Source organism: Cydia strobilella, chromosome 10, assembly GCF_947568885.1.
Source record: "Cydia strobilella chromosome 10, ilCydStro3.1, whole genome shotgun sequence".
Lineage (NCBI taxonomy): Eukaryota > Metazoa > Arthropoda > Insecta > Lepidoptera > Tortricidae > Cydia > Cydia strobilella.
The window spans coordinates 13,798,852-13,821,521 of NC_086050.1; the positions used below are offsets into that span (position 1 = coordinate 13,798,852).

Sequence of the window (22,670 nt, forward strand, 5' to 3'; positions counted from 1 at the left end):
TTGATCAGTTAAGGTTAAAAGTAATAGGTACCCACAGTCCGTTCTGAACTTGCCTTCGTTACGCTTAAAACAAAACTTAAATTTTATCTTACTTCCTCTCCAATCTTATGTTTAATCTCCTGTAAGAAAAAATAAGTAACGGATCTAAGCAATCTTGTTTCTTTCATTAATTATTAAACTTTCACAGGTGTTATAATTAAATACACGTTAAAGCAATGAAAAATAGTAACTTTGTATGTACATTCATACACCAGTTTATCTTGCTTTTGAGTGTATTAACCCTTATTACCTATTATTCATAAAAAAATAGCATTTCATAATTCGCCTAATTTCCTTATTTCAATCTTAGAACTTTTTAATTAAACACCTTTCCAATATAGTATCAACTCTAGATTCCTCTTAGCATTTTCTAGTACCACCCCAATTTCTTTGGTCCCTAAACACTCAAATAACCTTTCGTTTGTCTAAGTCCCGATAAATCAATAACCTCTCGATCTTATAAACGCCTTAACGAATTTAAGAAGTTCTCCACGGCTTACAGACGTGGCTAAATTAATTTATTTTTGCAGCGCTAACACCTGGGACAGCATTGGCGGCCGCCGATCGCGTCTGCTACTAAGATACCACGAAAGACGTTCATTTTATTAAAAGGTCGACGATCGACAATTCGTTCAAGTAACTGTAGTACTAGATATAGAACCAGGAAAAACTGCTATAACATACATGCTAATTCTGGACTATAAAACAGCTAGTAGATCATCTCTCATATCTAGTTGTTTGTCACTAAATAGAGTAACGTCATCAAAATGGCCCAAGTTGGGTTTATAATACATTACCCAATTAAAATAAAATACGTTAAACGTTAGGTAAAAATATAAATGAATTAAGTGACCTATACCCGTACCATGAGTCACTGACAGTGTCAAAACTGACATATACGCTAACATCTACGTAATTTACTTTCTATACATCTCGCTCGCACTAATATGCGAATTCGAGCGAGATGCATAGAAAGTAAGTTACGTTCTCGATAGCGTTTATGTCAGTGCCAAGCTGGTGGTAGCCACACTTGTCTAACCGAGCCAAGGGCCTGACACTCTTTGATAGAGAAAGATAGTCTTATTGCGATTCCTATAAGAGGAAAGAGAAAACAGTGCCATGCTTTGTACTTATCACCGACCAGGTGGCATCATAGGGTAGGAGGCGAAATACTGAAATTTATAAGAGTGAAAGAGAAAAAATTCCTATGCTGCCCAAATTTTATATGAGTATTCTTTTTCTTACCTCCGGTCGCTCGGTGGCGCGTCTATAACTACTTGTATATACTATAAATAAAAATAAAAAAAATAAAAATCATTTATTTCAGGTCTTACATACCCATATTTATGCACATTACAAAAATTACAAAAAGAAAAATAGAAAATAAAAAATGAAAAATATAAAATAACATTAATAAAAATTCAACATTAAAATTATACAATATTAACCCTATCATACTATGTCTAGGAACCGAGCGCTATAATTGCGACATGTCAAACGTGTTAAATATAATAATAACGGATCACTCACGTGTTTTAAGTCGAAAGCGCTCGACATGTTTCACTCCGTACCCTAATGACGCTCCTCGGTACGGAGTGAAACATGTCGAGCGTTTTCGACTTAAAACACGTGAGTGACCCGTTATTAATATATTTAATATGTCTGTGTCTCACGGAAGTTTTGTTATGTCAAACGTGAGTACAAAACCGAACAGTTCGTCTGAATACACAATGTTGAAACTTTTATACGAACAAATCTAATCTTGAGTAGGAGATAAAAGCGGTCAAGAGAGAGCCGGTTACGTACAGGGTCCTATGATAATTATAATATCTATTTTTAAACAGTCCATTTAAATTTTTTAAAATCCTAACTTGATTTGTTATTGAGAATTTTATTATGATACGAACTTCACGCTATTCGTACCAAAAAGCGCGAGCGAAATGTACTGTGAGTCGTGTCATCGCTGTATGATATATCAGTATCAAATCAAGTAAAAAATGTATAATCTGAGTAACGCAGAGTACCTTACCTGTACATTATTAAGGATTTAATATGATCAATGTTTGTTTTTCAGAATTTAGTCAATTCAATTCAAGAGTATTGTCAATCTCTAGTTTTTGATTTTCTTCTATATCTACTCACGAATGTCAGCAGAGTGCTATATAAAAGCAGTGGAACCCTAAATACGTTACAGAGCCAGGGGGAGTGAAATGGAAGGGTTCAACGGCTTGGTGACTGAACTTGAATTGGGTATACCTTACGGAGGCGATTGCAAAAGTGAGTAAAGTGCCCTTTGTTACTTTACTCCGCAGCTGAATGTATTACAAATGTTCTTGAAATTTTCTGGAAACTAGAAAAGAGTGAGTTTAGAGAATTTTTCCTCTTAGATATTAGGGAACTGGAAACTTTACTCTTAAAACGGAATAACAATAAACTTACATATAAAATAAAGTAATATATATGTAAGTTTATTTAATTATAGTATTTATAGTATGTAAGTTTATTTTCGTTAGTGTGTATTATTTATCGCTATATTTTTTGTTTTAATTTACCTATTCTGCTTTTTTTTTGTTCAATGCCTGCACCTATTACTATTTCTGTTTAGCCTGATGGTTGACTGGTAGAGAATGCCTTTAGGCATTAAGTCCGCCATTTGTACTTTATTTGTTATATTTTGCAATAAAGTTTAAAATAAAATAATAAATAAATAACAGTTACTATATAAAATTAAATCAAATAATCATTTTATTTGATATATTAATATTAACAACAATAAATTGCTCTGATAATTAGCTTAAGATAATATATAGGGTGGGCCAATGATAAATGAATGTTAACGAAATACGTCGAGACAAAAAGAGAATTTATCACTGGCCCACCCTATATATGTACATATTATTCACCATTGATAAGTTCTTGTTGCTTAAAGTATATTTTGAGTTTGAGAGTTTGAGTTTATTATAAGTTTTAAACCTAACATATAAAGTTTTAAAATAAGTTATTCTTATTGATGGCCCTTAATTTATTTCTTGTTTTAATTCATTTTTATTTAACCTTAGGGCTAATTTCTTAAATCCTTCCTTAGTGGAGATTTAGGTCCAACATTCGAAGAGTAAATATTTCAAATTTCAAGGTTTTCAGGCTGTGTATACGCGGCTATCTTCATTCTTTTCTGTTACAAAACAACACTTTTAAAGTTATACATTTTAATGGCATAAGTAGTTTTTGACAGCACGTGAGTTGTTAGGCTACATTATGAAGTCAAAATAAAGAAAACCCAATGCATTTCAAAGATGCACATTGCATATCATGCGATAGAGACATAGCGCAAAGACAAAGCTCCACTTGCTTTTTGCATTCAAATAAAGATTCTAGTGCAATATTTTGCACGAATATAACTCGAGACATCCGAATGCAATCTCAGAGATTGTCGCCTGCACAGTGGTGTGTGAACTGCAGTAATTCTTACAGACATCAATTTATACCTGAATTTATTTCAATTATGAAAGATTATTGTTTATTTATTTAACACAAACATTGCCACAATAAATGGGCGGAGTTTTTCATATTTAAGCATTCGTGCTAAATCCATTTAGTAGATATTAACTAGGAACTTAATTGTTAATATTATTTAATAGAAAAAAAAAACTCACACTTCACAAAACAGTGTAAAAAGCCATTTAATTATTTACAACCATAGTACATCTCATAATAATTATAATTTTATTAGCGCCAAGACTGAAAAAAACTTTTGTCGTAGAGGAGTTTCATTCTGCTCTTCATGAGCAGTTTTATTTTACCAATTTTACCAAATAGCACTATTTGAATGCAAATACTTGGTTTTTAGATTAAAACTAAAAAAAATGCTATAAGTATGCTTAAGAACCTAACTTGCTTAATAAACATAACGGAGAGGACAAATCGCCAAACGTTGAAGAGTTCCGTTCTAATCATCAGCAGTACCACTTCCTCAAATGTCACTTTTTTTAATGTTAATGCTTGATTTGTTGATCAGTAAATACAAAAATCACTATATGTATGTATGCCTTTAAGATTTGAGGAGTTTCCTTGATTCCTCACTTCATAAAGTAAATCAATGTTTTCATGGAAAAAAATACTCGTAATCTCCATTATTAATCAATAAAACGCTTTTAATAAGCAACTTGGAACCCATGGAACATATAGAACATATAGTGGTGGGATGTTTGATGATGATGATGAAAAACATCCCACCACATACCATCGGATTTCGTGAGTGTTGTGTGTAGGCAAAGTGACAACCCTAGCGTACAAGTTAATAATCAAGATAAAGTGCGGGTAGTTCACAAAACCCGCGCAGCAAGAAGATGTTGATACAGTTCCTCGCCAGTCTGCCTGTTGTGACCACGAACGTAACGTCACGTTCGAAACGTCGGGCCATAAATAAACGTAAGTTTTTACGCGATTAAGTCCCGTGTAAGTTTTAAGAATTTAAAATACTATTTAATAATAAATTAATCCACTATTACATGATTTCAAACTAACCATCACTGAATAACTTCATGTCACTGATTAGCCAAGGTTTACCCTACCTAGCCTTATACCTAATACACCTTACCTAATATTTAAATTCTCAATTGTGAAAGCGCTGCGGCCCCACAGTGCACTTTTGCGACGGCTCGGTATAAGATTGCCCGCATTTGCATGCGCCACAATAACGCCGTTTTCTTGTTAGTTTTGAATTATTTCGCAAATTAGACTGCAAATATTTTGCCCATGTTTTTCAGTTAGGTTTAGTGGAAAAATACGTCTTCATAAGAAATAGAAATAAAAAATATATATTACAGGACAATTTTACATAGATCGACTTAGTTTAACAGTAAGTAATGTCGTAACGATACGAGTACTAAATAACTTTCATGATGTATTTCAATCCAGTGATAAAATTGACAGATCGTAAAATAATTTCACTTTAATTTAATTTGTAAGTTTTTCAAGCGCGGAAAAAAACAGATTTTATTTATAAACTACTACGACTAAACCTTTTTTTATCTTCTTCAGATATCAGTCCATTTGCTGTGTTGAAATGAAATCGTAACTCATTCGGCAAATAAAACATACATTTCTGTTTTAAATAAAAAATAACTCCATAAATTCAGGCACACGTATTGCAACAGGAAACTCCCATCAGAGTTCGATTATAAAAATTGACTGATTTTATCACTCGACATGTAACGTATCGCTTTCTGTTATCGGGAAATTGATCAATCGTTTAAATTTTACGTTGTATACGTAGAGCTAGCCCCGACCGTAGTTCTGTAGAATGCGACCAACTTTTTATTTTAGTTTTATTAATTTTGGTTGGCCGGTAGAGAATGCCGTGTAGCATTAAGTCCGCCTTTTGTCACTGTATATTTTTTACTGTGCGATAATATTTAAATAAATACCCTTTTTTGGAGTAATGAAATCTTTAATTTCCTATACTGTATAAATAGATCAGCACTGAAAGATATGTTTGCATAACAGTATCAAAATATTTTTTTGATAGCGTACACACACATCTGTTTTTGTTAAGCTTTTAGGAAATGTCGGTCCAGACCATATTACTCGTACATTCGTTTTAAAATTTTAATATGATTTTGATATGTAAATCAGGATTTACTGTATTGTAATGGCTTATAACTACTATGGTTATTCATAGGCGAAACGTTTGTATTTCTCCATACATCCCTGTACTGTAAACGGCTCCCAAATGTACCTAATGTCACAGTCAAAGGCCCCCTTACTGCCACGTAAAGGAATTTCAAGCTGATTCAGTTGCCAGGTAACGCTAATTAAATGAAACTGGTAGGTAGGAGTGTTTACTTTGTCTGCGTTTGTTTAGGGAATAGTTTAATTCGTTACCTGATATCTGCGCTTTAGGGCGCCCGAGGACGGATTGTTTTAGTCGCTAATATTTGTTTAGATTTAAGTTGCATTTCCTTGTTTAAGTTGTTATTTTCGTCTTAGAGAGAATGCATGTTACATAATAGTGTGTGTCACTTATGTATGAATAAAAAATAGTACATATCGATGCTAGTGCGGAAAATATGTCATTACTTACACTACAAGAATTCCGCACGTGTATCGAACGACGTTTTTTAATATAGTTGCGAAAAAATAAGAAAAGCAACAAGTAAGGAACCGAATTCGAAACTTTTATATTATTAATTCTGTGACATCATTGACATTGACATTATGAAGAAGTGTTTTTCTAGCTTTTTTTCGACAAGAATTGATTTTGTTATTATTATTGAACCCACTTCAATGAGTTTTTTTTTCAAATGCATGTTCTATAAGACAGAAACAATTGTAAATATTAAAACATTGTACTATTATTACCTAAATATCGTTATTTATGATTATTTGTGTATCGTATATTTATAAAAACAATATCGAATGTTGCCTTTGGAAACTTAAAACATTCTTGCAGTAAGAAAATACGCCTCTTCTTTGACAGGCGTTCCGTTCCATTCAGACAACTTATTAAGAACGGTTTTTCAACATTAAAAAATAAACGTGTTATAATACTTATAATATTATTATTCGCAGTGACGATCAGCCGTGAGATTCAGAGAGAACAGTACAGCTGCCAAGTTTATTGCACTTTTAGCACCACCCAGGGGTCACGTGTAGGGTAGCGGTGGGTAACTTCCTACGGACGTGGTGCAGTATCGACCACTTATAATGATGATGAGGTAAGTAATAAAACATGAAATATGCATATTTTTCGTATTATTACATTAACAGTAGGTTTTTATGTTGATTACGACGTTTAAATGAAACTAATATTAACACTCATCAATAAGTAGTCATGAATTGGAACAAGTAAAAATTTTAAAAAATTGGAAAAGTAAAAAGCACGAAAACCAACTTTCCGCACGCTAAACAGCCACGAAAAGTAGCACTTTTTGAGCAACTGTATTAAAAAATATTTTTTGGAAAAAAGTAGCTGTGACATACGGACAGACAGACAGACAGACAGACAGACAGACAGACTGACAGACAGACAGACAGACAGACAGCCAGACATGACGAATCCATAAGGGTTCCGCTTTTTGCCATTTGGCTACGGAACCCTAAAAATGGTACCTATTGATATTTAATTACGCGTTGCACTTGTGGAGCATAGTAAAGTTGTAGTACTGGAATATAGTTGGGTCGTTTACGGTACCTATTGCAGAAAAGATAAAAATCTGTTTACCTTCCTATTATTATATGAATGAATTGGTTTGTGATGACGACCACAGGCTGATGAAGCATTAAATAAATCTAATTTTGCGTAAGTGTAGATCTGTGCCCGATCTACACTTACGCTTTACGGTTCCGAAGCTTAAAGCGATGCGTAAAGGCCTATATTTTTTGGCACTTGTCTTTGTAACTTTCAATTTTTGTAACCTTTCAATTTCAGTGACCTGACAATGCATAAAATATGAAAACAGCAGCCACACTTTGAAGATCCCAAAGACAAAATCGCTAAGTCAATAAAACTCCCTGCAATAAAGTACACCCACCGCGCTACGGTGCTCCATGTTTACACAGTTACACACTCCAGTTTACGAGTAGGTTTTGTGACTAAAACTAGGCTCCCTAAGGAGCAAGGAGAAAGTTAATCGGGTGCGGGTGTGACATTCTAGTCATCGTGCATAGAACAGGCGAGTCTAATGCCTCGGCCACGGAGAGCGCACGCTCCGAGCGTCACGAGCGTTCACGCTCGCTGACTGCCATATTTGTGGCATCAAAGTCGAGCGCGCATATCCTGACGCGTTAAGCGTGTTTTGTGGTGATGCTCACACGTATCCTTAAAGGTCTCGCTAACGTTTACCTTAATTCATCCATGAAATAGTCCACCTTTGCTTGATTATTTCCTCTATGAACTAACGAATAATACTTAAATCCGTTGCGTGCAATGCGTCCGATGCGTACGATGCGGCTCTGTGGACGTCTACCTTTAAGGAGAATATCTAGAGGATATGGTGTCTGCTTGACCTTAAATTTAATATCAGAAAAGTAGCAATCTATTTACTTTAGACCAATAACTTTAGTAACTAATACTTGGCAATCTATTGAAATATATGAATGTCGGGTACGCAAAGTTTATAATGAGTCTCAAAATATCTTGCTCGCTCTAATAATAATATATAAGTACGACTCAAGCTGAGATCAAATAGTAGTTTCGCAACATTCGGATGCCGCTCCTAACCATGGCTGGAGCACTGAATAACGAAATCCTTTCCGACCGCTCGAAAATCTACTGAGATTTTAGCTGAAGTACCCGCTGTTAGCGTATCGCATGGATATGGAGCTGCTGAATTCCATATACGAGTAGGTACCTAATGTGTCTATCACGTGGTAATCGATTTCTTTTACTTATCCGTCGTTACAGATTCAACTAAAGACGTGAATTACATTAACGATTGTGTTCAATTGTTGGCACACTACATACATACACTACAGTCTTAATATACATATTATATACATAATTAAACTTCAAACTTTATTAACTCCGCGGCCACAAGCAGGACAAAAGTGACTACAATACAAACTGCATTAACCACTCATTTTATCTGATATTTAGTCTACTCTTTATTCATCATCATTACCAGTCGTATCGTGTTCGATCTGCCTATTTAGCTAATGACGATGCCTGTAATGCGACCTGGGGATCATGTAATGATCGTTTTCCCAATTACTTGAACGATACAAGGGCAATTCGTAGAAATATCTTCGATTGAGAGGCTATAAGCCATTCCAACAGGTATCGCAATTAGAATAAAATAACTTGCCTTTTATCGTATTGTTGGGCTGAATTGCCCAAATTGCTTTATCGAGGAAGAATTACTTTTTAATTTAAAAGTTAAATTGTAATTGCGGTTTTCCAGGCTCTTTTTATATACATACTTTCGATTAAGCTAGGTATATTTATTTATTAGAAAATGCAAATTACAGGTGATTGAGAAAAATTAAACTTCAAATATACAATTGTTTTGTTTCTGTATTTTTGACTTGTGTACTTATAAAAAAACACTATAAAAAATACGTAGGTAAGTAAAAACAAAATATTACTTATATGAATATAAGCGTACAACAAAACGACTGACACATAAAGCTAATTTGAATACTAAAGAGGCAGAAATCTAAACAGCTTTCCTGATAATTTAGACAGGAAAAGAAAAAAACTCCGAAGTGCATTTTCACTAACCAATAGTAAAAACGTGTTATGATACTTATGATTCATTTTACTTACCTATCGCTTTTTGTAGTGCATTCACGTATCATCGAACCATTGTAAAATAAAACAATCGCAACATATTTGCACGTTGGTTTTTTCTTGTTCCTCCATTTGCATATGCAATTGCATTCTTTTATAGATAATAGCCATGCAGAATTGAAACACTGAATAGAGATATAAATAATTTTCAATAATATGCTGTTGGATCATTTCAAGGATCTTATAAGACAATCTTCGTCGATGAAGTTAGTGTACCTGCAATAATATGTTACTCTTCGAAGGCCGCTAAAATATGAGACACGCTCTTATGGTTCTACAAATTTAATAGTTAAGATCGTGTCAGATATTTTTGCAGTCTTCGTTGTATAACATATTATTGCAGGTGGCTGTACCACGTTTCTTCTTGAAATTTTATTAGCAAGAATAAAAATCGTGGACTCTTATATCGTTTAAATGGTAGGAATCCTAATTTTAAAATAATTTGTAAGCTTTCTGGACATTTATGACAATTTTGTATGCGTTTTGTTCATTTCATTGATTTTACAGAACATGAACTGAGTTAAATCAGACTTTGACTATGCCTTTTCGTTTTATAATTTTTCATGGATACTCTAAAATGCGAATGTATTCAAACAAAACCTGAGTTCAATATCAACAATTTAAAAAAAATCTACAAATCACATAAAAAATCCGGCCAAATGCGAGTCGGACTCGTGCACGAAGGGTTCCGTACTATTACGCAAAAAAAAAACGGCAAAAAAATCACGTTTGTTGTATGGGAGCCCCACTTTAATATTTATTTTATTCTGTTTTTAGGGTTACGTACCTCAAAAGGAAAAAACGGAACCCTTATAGGATCACTCGTGCGTCTGTCTGTCTGTCCGTCTGTCACAGCCTATTTTCTCCGAAACTACTGGACCAATTAAGTTGAAATTTGGTTTACACATATGTAAGTTTGTGACCCAAAGACGGACATGTAACGTAAACAATTGAAATTAAAACATGGGGGCCACTTTTGGGGGGTAAATGAGAAAATTCAAAAATAAAGTTTTTCAAACTATATCGTGTTACATATCAAATGAAAGAACTTATTGTGAGAATCTCATTTTTTTTTATAATTTTAGGATAAACAATTTAGAAGTTATTCAAGAAAATAGGCAAAAAATTACCATTCCCTACTGGGTCTAAAATTTTGAAAAAAATACACAAAATAGAACTTTACCTATTAGAAATTGCAGTCAAGCGTGAGTCGGACTTAATTACTTAGTTTTTGATCCGACCTCTACGGGTTTTTTAAAGACATTTCACTCACGTTTCACATAAAAAATACATTGTTTAAATTGTGTAATGTACGGAACCCTTGGAACGCGAGTCTGACTCGCACTTGGCCGGTTTTAGTATTTATTGTTGTTGTTTTTTGTTGCTATAGCGGCAACAAAAATACATCATCTGTGTCAAATTTCAACTGTCTAACTATCACGGTTCATGAGATGCAGCCTGGTGACAGACGGACAGACAGACAAGCGGACGGACAGCGGAGTCTTAGTAATAGGGTCCCGTTTTACCCTTTGGGTACGGAACCCTAAAAACTAAATTGGTAACTTATTGAAGGCCGTAAAGGCCTAATTACTTTTCTGAGAGTAATCACGGCCATAAACAACGAACGATATCGGCCCTTCGTGCGTCTCATGCACAAGTATAAGGCCCAAGTAATTCGGAAAGTAATTGCGTCGGATTTATGACCAGTACTAGCACTAATGTGATTGCGAGGTCAGGTATGGATGGAGGCGCGTTTAGACCGAACGATTGAGGGTTTCATATTCTGTTAACTTTTGTTGGTAACCCTTGTTTTGTCGTAAATTGATTCTTTTGGATAATATTTTTAGCAGACTGTGCTTACGGTTTCATGCGAATCTTTGTTGCCAATTCGATGAGAGTAGGCTCATGCTTTTTTTTATTAACCGTATCTAAATGAGAAAGTTCACGAATCTCGAAACCGTTTCCTTGACAGTATGTGGTTGGCTCTCTGTTGTAAGATCCATTCACGATTAGCTTAGGAGGGTAATTAAATGGCTGACAAACTGGAATGTAACTATTAAATTGTGTGATAGCCTAAAGCTTCTTCAGTAAACAGACTAAACAGTTTACGGGCATATATAAGTTATTTAGATACATGAAGGTACCTGATACATAGCTAAATAAAGTCGAGGTGCGTCACTAATTATGAGAGTGAATGAACATATGATAATGTAAATGGAGAAATTAATATTTTTACGTGAATAAAATAAAAGATTATTGTGTAATTGATATGATGATATTTCTAGTTGTTTGGTAGTAGGCACGGACCTCTACCAGATAACCAAAAATATCATGCAAATGAAAATGTTGAAACACTTGGGCTAAAATGTGTTTATAAATAAGGGGACAAAACGCTCAGCTGAATTTTAGGCTGTTCCACAGGTAATATCTACATATGATTCACCAATATGTATTTATGAAGCAATATATTTTTTTTGCGTTTTCTGAGTTGGCCGCATATTAAAAGTTGTTAGTGTACCTCTACACATTAACCTTTTAGAATAATATAAAACCATCCTTTATAAGGTGTACCGCTAAGATAAGTTGAGATTTTTAATGTTCGAATTAGCTCCAGTATAACGAGAATATTGATAGTGTAACTTTTGCCAATAACTCGCCCTATCCAATAAATATTCGATACCGTTCGAAACCTTAAAAACGCTCAATTTCATACATATTAATACAAAGCGTAAACGTGCCGGGCGTTTTTATTGCACGCATAAACAGTGTTAGCTACAATGAGAACGAAATGGCCCGTGTGATGCGACCTTTTTGATGCTAATTTACTTTTTTCTCGGAACGATTATGGTATTCATAACCTCTTGAAAACGTTTAATTTGAGTTCACAAAAGACTTTTTGGGGTAATAAATCGATTTAATTATGATTGTGATGTTGGTATTAAGAATAACCATTAGAACGTAATTGGGACAGTTCAGTTTTTACGGTTGATTCGAGTATCGCGTGTTTTAGATAGAGAAACACGAAATGATAGCTGATGTTATTTTCGTTTGTGTTTCTTCGAATAGCGATATAGTGGAAGTAGTAAAGTATTTACAAATTCATTATGTTCTTTCTAAATAATTAAAGCATAGCGCGTAGTTAAATGATAAATATAGAATTTGGAATGTAGCTGTAGTGCGACATCAAATAGTAGAAATGAAATAAAATGAAACTAAAAAAATTCCATAATTACTAAATTGTTGCCATGTTTAAGCATTTTACGTCAAAAATTTGACACTTACGTAGGAAGTGGCACCCTCATTCATTTTCTACAATTTCTTGTCGGACTATATTTAACGTATAAATGAGGATAATTTTTATGTTTTATAGAATATTTTATTTCTATCCAACAGTTTCGCCTAATAATTTTGTTTTATCAAATACACGATTGACAGTTTCCCCTATGTCAGGTAAGTACCTATTATAATATTGCTTTTGTGTTAATATTATCATACTTACCTGGCATAGGGGATAAATAATATTAACAGAAAAGCAAGCAAAGCTATTTCAGCTTTCAACGTCACCTTGCCAAGCCAGAAGTGAAGCAAACTATCAAATTGTATTGTGCATCGAACTATTAAGAGATAGTCACGGTTGCTTGTGAGTTTTGGAAATAGCAGAACTTTTAACTCGGCTTCAATAGCATTTGGCATCTTCTGAGAAACTATTCCTTCTTGTGCTAAAGCTGGACCGTCGCATCGAGATATTCGTGAAACTATTTAAAACACGTTTATATTTTTTTTATGAATCAAACCGTATTCTCTTTGTTGTACTAAACTGTTCCTTATGTTTTCTTGAATGCACAACATAAGACCATAGAGTAACTTATAATAGAGCGGTACTGTCATAGTAAATTTTGTAACCCCAGTAAATTCACTGCCATCTGTCGACACACTTTAAAACTAAAAATGAAGATTTATAAAAATACGATAGAATGTATTTAAATATAGATAAATTTTTTTTTTATTTGCATTAATTATTTTTATGATTTTGACCCATGTTCTTTCACTGATATGCGTTAAAATTGTTAAATAACAAACGAAACCGTCAACGCCATCTATACGACTGTAGGCCAAAACTAGTACCGCCCTCTGAACGATAATCAAATTTTCTTGATTTTCGAGGCACGTTTTTTCCTAAGACTGTATCCATCTATTACGGAGTTATATCTATCTTTGATAAGACACACTAGGTAGCTTTCGACAATGTAAGAAAGAGAATTGGATCAGATACAAGGCCCTCTGGTTCGCTCTTGTCTCCTTTTTACTCTACTACTCATGAAGACGACAGGCAGGGTTATGATCATTCCCCGGGATTTGGGTTCAGAAATTATCTCGGGTTTTTATAACTTTGATTTTTTTTATACCACGTCGGTGGCAAACAAGCTTACGGCCCGCCTGATGGTAAGCAGTCACCGAAGCCTATGGACGCCTGCAACACCACAGATATTACATGCGCGTTGCCGACCCTTCTTCTTCTTTTCGTGTCGTGGTTCCATTTTTATTTTTATACGATGGATGGCCAGTAGGCAGCGGTGTTGACAGCCCTGGCTGTCGCGTCTCTCAGATCCAGTTCCGAGCAGTGATGTGGGCATGAGGGGCACGCCAGTAGATGTCGACCCTTTAAAAACCTGTACACTGCTTTTTTGAAGAACCCCATACCGTAGCCCCTCGGGACAATCTCGGCAGGGAGCTCATTTCACAGCCGAAGCGTCCGCGGGAGGAGATTCCTCCTAACCCGCACAGTACGTGACAATTTAGGTTCTGGCGTAGGCTAGGGTAGGTATTGTAAAATAGTCACCAAACTATGAATTTAACATATGTAGTAAGCTCCAAATGTGCTTAGGGATGTAAATATAGTTTCTGTTTTTACAGTTTTTATTTATCTATTTGGACTAGTGTAAAATCGTCCCGTACTTTAGAAAACAAAACAAAACATCGAAAAAATATAAATCAAATTATCATAAAGCTATAAAAAAAATTTGACATACCTAGTTCCAGATTGTATACTGTACCTTGTTTGTATGTATTACTTTCTGTCCTAAATTTCGCAGTGCATTAGTACCTACTGTAATGCTGTGTAATTTTTTTTGAACCAATAAAAAAAAAGGTTTAAAAGTATTTTTAACTCATTCAGGTTTAACTACTTGGTCAGGTTTGGTAATAAAGTTAATTAGAACAAATACTTAACTGCTTTGACCTGTTTCAAAAATATTTTACATTGTAGCTAAAAACTTTGCTATTTCCGTTAATTTTGCACATTCCATACCGCTGGTTTTTTCATTAAGTTAATTGTGTACAATTAGGTATTTTAACGTTAAGTGAAAATAGCTACTCTTACTATGTAGAATATTCTTACATGTTTCATACGATTCCATATTATTATAACAAGTATAGTTACAAATGAATTAACTTTCATAAGTTTTACTAAAAACTTTCATTTTTTCTCATTTAATAATTCAGCACGCAATGTATCAATATTTTGTTCTTATCATAGAGAAATAAGTAAACTCTAAGCTTTTAAGTTTTTAAGCGAGCTTTGTGAAAACTTATTTGTAATAAAACTTAAGCTTCATTTGTATTTATTTTTAAGCGGGTTAAAAACTTATTTATAAGACGTTTTAACATCCCTTCCATACAACTTATTATTTATTAAGTAAGGAAACTGATGTATGGAGTGAGCACTCTAAGCTTACTTTTTTCTCTATAGTTCATTTCATTTCATTTATTCAATATTGCATTGTCATGTACATAATAGTATGTATGTATGCATTCAAAACGTACGCGACTGTCACGAATACCTAATAACTTATTTACGCAAAGTATTGTATTACACAGTAATATAAGTTAGAGAGGTCACAGAATGTATTGGTTCCCTTAAGGATGAAGTTAGACCGGGCCGGGTGCGGGCCGGAGCTTCCGGGGCTTAATTATCTATGACCGGTAATCACGTGATGCTTTTCATAGAAAACGAAGCGCCGGAAGCCCCGGCCCGGTCTAACGTGAGTCATCCTTTATATTATACGACTCTTCTCTTTCCGGACAGACCCTAAGGCTAAAAAAAACAAACATTTAAAATCATTTCTTAGCTTCTAACCTACGATTCGTTTCGATTTGTATTAAAAATACACGCCGCTGACCATATATTATGTCCTTATTCCACTGCGAATATTAACGCTGAGTCAGGTGAATCATAAGGTTTACAATGCAATCTCTCCGGAAATTAAACAGGCTTCAAGCTATAATTCATTTGTACGACAAATTAAAGCAAAACTTGAAATAGACGCTCTGTACTCGATTGATGAGTTTTTTTTTAGTAAGTAGTATTCAATGATTAAATAATAAATGGACATGTAATATATAATATAAAATATCTAATTTCGTAATATGTATAACTAACTGATAGCAAAATGTGTATTAATGTGTTAATAATAAAAAACTGTATATGTACCTTTGAAAAATTTGATGTGTAAAATGTATATTTTATCAATAAAATATTGAATTGAATTGAATTGAATCCAATCCAATTCGCATCTTTTATATTAAAATTGAGTTTCTTTTATTGAATTTGTCAAATTTATAGTCCTGCAGAGTTGCCTTATCCAGAGGAGAATTAAAATTGAATTTCGATGAAACGAATTATACTCGGCCGTGGTTGCCATAAAACAGTTTTAAATTTTATATTAAAACAGTGAATTTTGGGACGTACGTGATCGGAATTGGCATAAAGAATGAGCTTCATTATTGACTCTGCCTCAATGGAAACGGGTCAGTTTGTGTGTAAATTTTCTTAATATGATCTGCTTTCATTTCTCTTGACTATATGTATATTTTATCGCCGCAGGAGTATACAGGATGAGAAACCAAAAGGGTCCATATGAAACAATTGACTTTGTAATGTATTTACAGAAAAATATTTTTGTGAACGATTGCTATTTTACTGAAGAAAATTTGCGATTTAAAAAAACTGCATGCACTACATAAAAACAAATCTATTTAAAAACAGAGGTCGCTTGTTTGCATTGTTGTCATGAAATTACACGAACAAAGTGAAGACAAGGGTGTCTGCTAGCGTTCAAACCAAATGCAATATATTTTTTCAAAGTCAAAGTCAAAGTGTTTATTTGTAAAACATAGGTAAAACTGTTACAGTGGTGTATAAAATTATAAAATTGGTCTCACTATGTTTTGCCTTTTGGCGTACAAAAACATGTTCTTAAAATAACTTAAATAACAAGATAAATCTTAAAAATTAAAACATTAAAAATATTGCCAATCTTAAATAATAACAGTAAAATTAATAATGATAACAAATAAATAATGATAACAAAATATGTTCATCATCATCATTCTCGCGTTGTCCCGGTATTTTTGCCACGGCTCATGGGAGCCTGAGGTCCGCTTGGCAACTAATCTCAAGACTTGACGTAGGCACTAGTTTACGAAAGCGAATGCCATCTGACCTTCCAACCCAGAGGGGAAACTAGCCTATTGAGATTAGTCCGGTTTCCTCACGATGTTTTCCTTCACCGAAAAGCGACTGGTGAATATCAAATGATATTTCGTATGTACATAAGTTCCGAGAAACTCATTTGTTACGAGCCGGGGTTTGAACCCGCGACCTCCAGATTGCAAGTGGCACTCTCTTACCGCTAGGCCACCAGTGCTTTCCAACCAATAAGTTATTAAGACATTTTACTCTCAATAACAAACTAATTAATTGTATGAGTAAGTCATAAGGAATCAAATAGTAATCATGAATTGTGTGCATATGAAACACAATCGGAAAAAATAATTATAATAACTGGCTAGAAAGGAATATACGTGTAAATTTCCAAAGTTACTCCTCTAATATACCAGGACTTCATACCCAGTGAGCACGTCCAAACGCCTCTTGAAACTAGGAAAAAACCGGCCAAGTGCGAGTCGGATTCGCCCACGAAGGATTCCGTACCATTACGCAAAAAACTCCAAAAAATTACATTTGTTGCATGGGAGCCCCTTCAATATTTATATTATTCTGTTTTTAGTATTCGTTGTTATAGCGGCAACAGAAATACATCATTTGTGATACTTTCAACCATCTAGCTATCACGGTTCATGAGAGACAGCCTGGTGACAGACAGATGGACAGACAGACAGACAGACAGACGGATAGACGGACAGAGGAGTCTTAGTAATAGGGTCCCGTTTTTACCCTTTGGGTACGGCACCCTAAAAAAGCACACGCTCCTGTTGTCCCATTACACGTAGCCACATAAACATCTAATTTCTTTCCTGCGCACCTGTGCCGTCCCTTTCCCGCAACGCGTCCCGCTCTCCCACTCGGGATATGGAACACGAGAACGAGATGCGCCCAGTTTCAGCCGCCGGCTCGCACGGGACGGACGTGGCTCACTGTGCTGTTTACCCGTTTCGACACGTTCCATGCGCGTTTTTAAAGGACCTTAATGAAAAATTGATGAATACGCTCTTAACGACCCCTCAGAGGTGTCCCTGTGGTTTTTAATTAAACTTTGTGTGCTAGGATTTCAAAGAACATGTAGCGATGCCCGGTGAGTATTTTCAGTGGCAATTTCAGGTAGATAAGGCAGACGATTTTGTGCGTTACGTTTGTTATGTTAATTTAATTTGCTCATTGGTTATTTAATCCTGCTAATTGCGTTCGGTTTGCGTTGATAATTTTTAGCGCGTATCTGAGGTACTTATTACAACATGACGATCTAGTTGATTACGAAATTATTTATATGGACTTGTTTAACTACAAATGTGTACTGGATAGTTGAGCGTACACTAAAACTGAGCGTAAACTTGGAAAACCGTTGAAAGCTTATTATTCTTGTTTTGTTGCGAAGTAAACAAACACTCTTAGGCCTAGGTCTGTGCTGTTACAGCAGTAAAATTGAGGTTAAACACAAAAATACAAACGTATTATAAATATTTCAAGAGAAATGTGTTCTTTCATTTATGCATTTGGAAGGAATTCCAGTAAACGTATAATTGGAAAAGCATCGTTATTCTTTGCACCTAGTATTTGTTTATTAATCCTTTTATATTATTTACTTAATTTAATGTACTTGTATTATATACCTACCACCGATTTGCTGGTTTCTGTTTCGAGCTTCTTTATCTTTGTAATAAGCCGAGAGTCCTGTAATAAACATTTTATGTCTTCATCTCTTAGTTAACTTGTAGAATTTCTTTTCCGAACTCCGAAGAGCTGTAATACTTTTTATTATTCACTCGCCTCCACCTTTTTTAAGCTAATAAATATTCAGGGTAATTTTTATTTTATCATCTGTAGTCATTACTTTATTTTGTCTTTTATCTATCTACATAACATACACACTGTGTTGGCATATTCTATCGCTAGTAGTAAATTATTTTTAACCCACTTATTTGTAGTCGTTCAGTATTTTTTGTGTGGCAAATTAGAATACGGTCATCAGCCCACTGGTGAGCCACTAACCGGTCAATTCAAACAACGTGATAATTACTAGACACGAGAACAATACGAGATCAGTTCGATTCGAGAAACCAATTGTCATTTCAAGCTACAATTATTGTGACGTTTTGGGATATCCATTGGATGTCTAAGTAATATCTTAAGCAAATGTTAAGGAGATCGTTCAAGAGGACATTCGGAATCGCGGAAATGTCAAATACATGACTTTCTTAAATATCTCGTTATCGTTTCTGCTTAATATATAGTGGATATCTAGTTGATATCTAGATCATTGTTCGAATTGGCCCGTAAGTACTGTAACCATTACATCTTATGCCTCTTATGGGGTGTCACATGCGCGTGACCAATGCTTTAAAAACTTGCAGACTTTTTTTTAACCCTTAATAAAGTACCTAGTAATTTAGTTCTCAAAAAAAATACCGAAAGGAAAATTAATTCATCAAAAACCTAAATATTAAATATTTGCATTTCTTGGTTACACCTGTAAAACTAGTTATGTAGAATCATTGAACCGAACCTCGTAGCTCATGCGTAGCACTTGTTTATACCTCATCGCTACGCCGTAGACACAACCCACAGTTTTATTTTATTATTATACCTCTTTCATATTGGTATTTCCATTATTCTTTCATCATCGATTCTTTATAGCACTTTTATTACGAGATAAAATAGTTACTGTTCTGCGTTCCCGTCTTTGTACTGTATTTTTTTTAATTTTGTGGGAAATGCCGTAGTCAATTGTTTTGCTGTTGAGGTTTTAACTACCGCAGATGAGCTTACTTGTTTTTTTTAATACGTCTGTGGCAAATACGGCCCGCCTGATGGTAAGCGGTCACCGTAAGAAAAGCTTACTTGTATGTTTTTAAACCATTTTTATTTACCACGTTTAGGGTCGGTTGCACAAATCCGTCTACGACAGTTAAGGAGTTAGGGCCTAGTTACAAATTGATGAGAGTTAAGTGCGAGTTCATATAGGTAGTTAGTTGCTTTTGTATGAACTTAGACAAAATAGTAACCCAATATTTAAAAGTGGAAAAATTACTGACTTGGGTGAGACTTGAACTCACGGCCTTTGGATTTTTTCCACTTTTAAATTTATTCTACGCTTTATACCGTCGTTCGCAGACGTTTCTGTTTGTTAAAAATTAATTTAAAATAGTAATCGACGTGTAAATAGATAGGGCTTTAACTATATTTCCTTGCATGGGAATTTTCATACTTCACTGTTGAGTGACGTTGATCAGTGCGCTAATTATTATTTTTTTCAAGTGGCCCTTAATTTCCAAGTTTACTATAGTTGGTCAAGCAAATCTTGTCAAAACTATACTCATCCTTTTCTTTTGGGTGCTAGTACTAGTGTAAGACAAGGATATTATGATTCTCTGTCTATGTTTGAAATGAGACAGTCCTTTGACAAACTATAATATGTATTTTCTAGAAATAATTATTATGTATTTTGAATACCTGAAAAAAATATACTTACTAACACAGACATAATTATTGTAATGTCAAGAAATAATATGATCATTGTTTTTAAGTAACTAATAGTAAAATAATAACGTTTCGACGATGAAATCTTCGCTTATTACTTCATTTATGACTAATACCAAAGAGAATCTAATACGTAATTTCTGCGCAACCGTGGACTTGGGCCAATAATGCATATTCAGAATCGTAAAACATGATATCAACTCGATTTCAATATCGGTATCGCGCTCATACGAACGCGAATGAGCTAACATATATTGATATCAAATTGATAAGTATATTTTACAATCTAAATACGCCTCAATGTCATTGACATGATATCTGCCAGTTCTTATGAATGTAATATTGCAATGATAACAAATGGCGGCCAAGGGTGCGATAAGCTTCCGTTATAAATGACTCGTCATTGCATTATTTTATAATAGTGCATTCACTGTTATCATCATCATCATGTCAGCCGATAGACGTCCACTGCTGGACATAGGCCTCCCCCAAGGCTCGCCACTCCGACCGATCCTGTGCCGCTCGCATCCACCGGATTCCCGCGACCTTCACCAGGTCGTCGCTCCATTCACTGTTAACTGGGAGAAAATGATTTATGGCATTAAGTTCGTCTTAGGTACCTTTTTGTTATAAGAAGCAAAAAAAAATGGTACTATAATTTTATATTTAAACTGAAATAGATGCACGCGAGAAAGGGACCTAAACACTTAACTTGATCCCAAGATTAGTGAGCGAAATTGGGTTTCACACGATATCTAGTTTGAAAGTGATACTGATATATTATTGCTAGCTCTCAACAGCCACTCAAAGGTTATTACCGTTATTACGTACAGTTGGGTTCAGCTATTCAAAATAAAGGATATTACCTACGTTCGTAATAAAAAGGGTTACAGATGGGCGTATTGTTTTTTTCTTAATCATTAAAGACTGAACGAACATGAGTTTATATTCAGCAACGATCCTTTCAGATAAATAATTTTTAAGAAAAAAAAAACCGACCAATGGGGGATGCCGCTGAAAGTTTATGGTGCACTCTTAGATTTCAGACAATGAAATGAAAAAGACAGCATCTTTTGCCTAATTATCCTAATCCATCTGTTACCTAATTTTGCCTAATTATTATAAATAATGTAGCCTAATAATGTAGAAAAGGAGGTAAAACCACCCACTTTTCTAGTAGCATTTCGTTTTTGTAAGGGTCGCAGTTCTAACCTAACCTAACCTACTTTTCTGATAGCATTTCGTTTCTGTAAGGGTCACAGTTCTAACCTAATCTAAACCACTTTACTAGTAGCATTTCCGGGTCCGGGTCTGGGTCCGGATCCGAAGTTTGGGTCAGAGTTCGGTCCGGGTCCGGATCCGAGTTGGGTTCCATGTCCAGACCCGGATCCGGGTCCGAGTCCGGGTCCAACTTTTTGTCTGGGTCCATAAGGAAGAGAACAAATCGCCAAACATGAACTATGTGTCATTGAAGAGTTCCATTCTGATCATTATCAGCAGTTCCACTTCATCAAATGTCACTTTTTTAAATGTAAATGCTGGATTTGTTGATGAAAATACAAAAATCACAATATGTATGCCTTTCACATTTGAGAAGTTCCCTCGGTTCCTCATGGGTCTCATCATCAGAACTCGAGCTTGACAAAAATATGTCTTAAAAACTTAAGTTGCTTAACAAACATAAAGAAGAGGACAAATCGCCAAACGTAAACTATGCGTTATTAAAGAGTTCCATTCTGATCATCATCAGCAGTTTCACTTCATCAAATGTCACTTTTTAAAATGGAAATGCTGGATTTCTTGATAAAAATAGTAAATGATCACCAAAAGTTTAACCACATTTTAATTAAAAATATCATGCAAATATATCTGGTTATACTATTAAATTAATTAATCCACTTCGTGACCTTTTTCTAGTAACATTTCGTTTCTGTAAGGGTCGCAGTTCTAACCTAACCTAACTAAATTTTAGTTTTTTTTTTCTTCTTATTTACTGGTTGAGGTACATAAAATATGTTGGATAAGATGTTCATTTCTTAATATCGATTCATCTGAATATGATTTAAAATAGTAAAAAAAATATTCATAATATCGAGCTAATATTGTAGCAAAGTATGATCATTTTACCGAAATAGACATTCAAATTAGATTGTAAGTTACTCATAAGGATATTAGTGAATCCGAAATGGTGTAATTTCCACTACTACAAAACAAAAAATGCATTTTCGACTGTATTGCATCCTGGTAAGGTTGGAATTGGAATACGTTCCTGCAGATTAGGTGCACTTCGGGCTCTGCCTGGCTGCGCAATTTGGCAGTGAGCTGACATTTGCTGCGGCGCAAATT

At 34.6% G+C, this 22,670-nt stretch overlaps 1 protein-coding gene across 1 annotated transcript in view; it reads left to right on the forward strand.

The window, feature by feature from the left end:
• Nucleotides 1–17,730: 17,730 nt before the first annotated feature.
• The window catches only part of LOC134744613 (spondin-2), a 57,909-nt gene continuing 52,969 nt past the window's right edge, over nucleotides 17,731–22,670 (forward strand). Inside the window, exon 1 of the mRNA XM_063678486.1 lies at nucleotides 17,731–17,922. The gene's annotated coding sequence lies outside the window, so the exon portion shown is untranslated. The remainder of the gene's footprint in view (nucleotides 17,923–22,670) is intronic.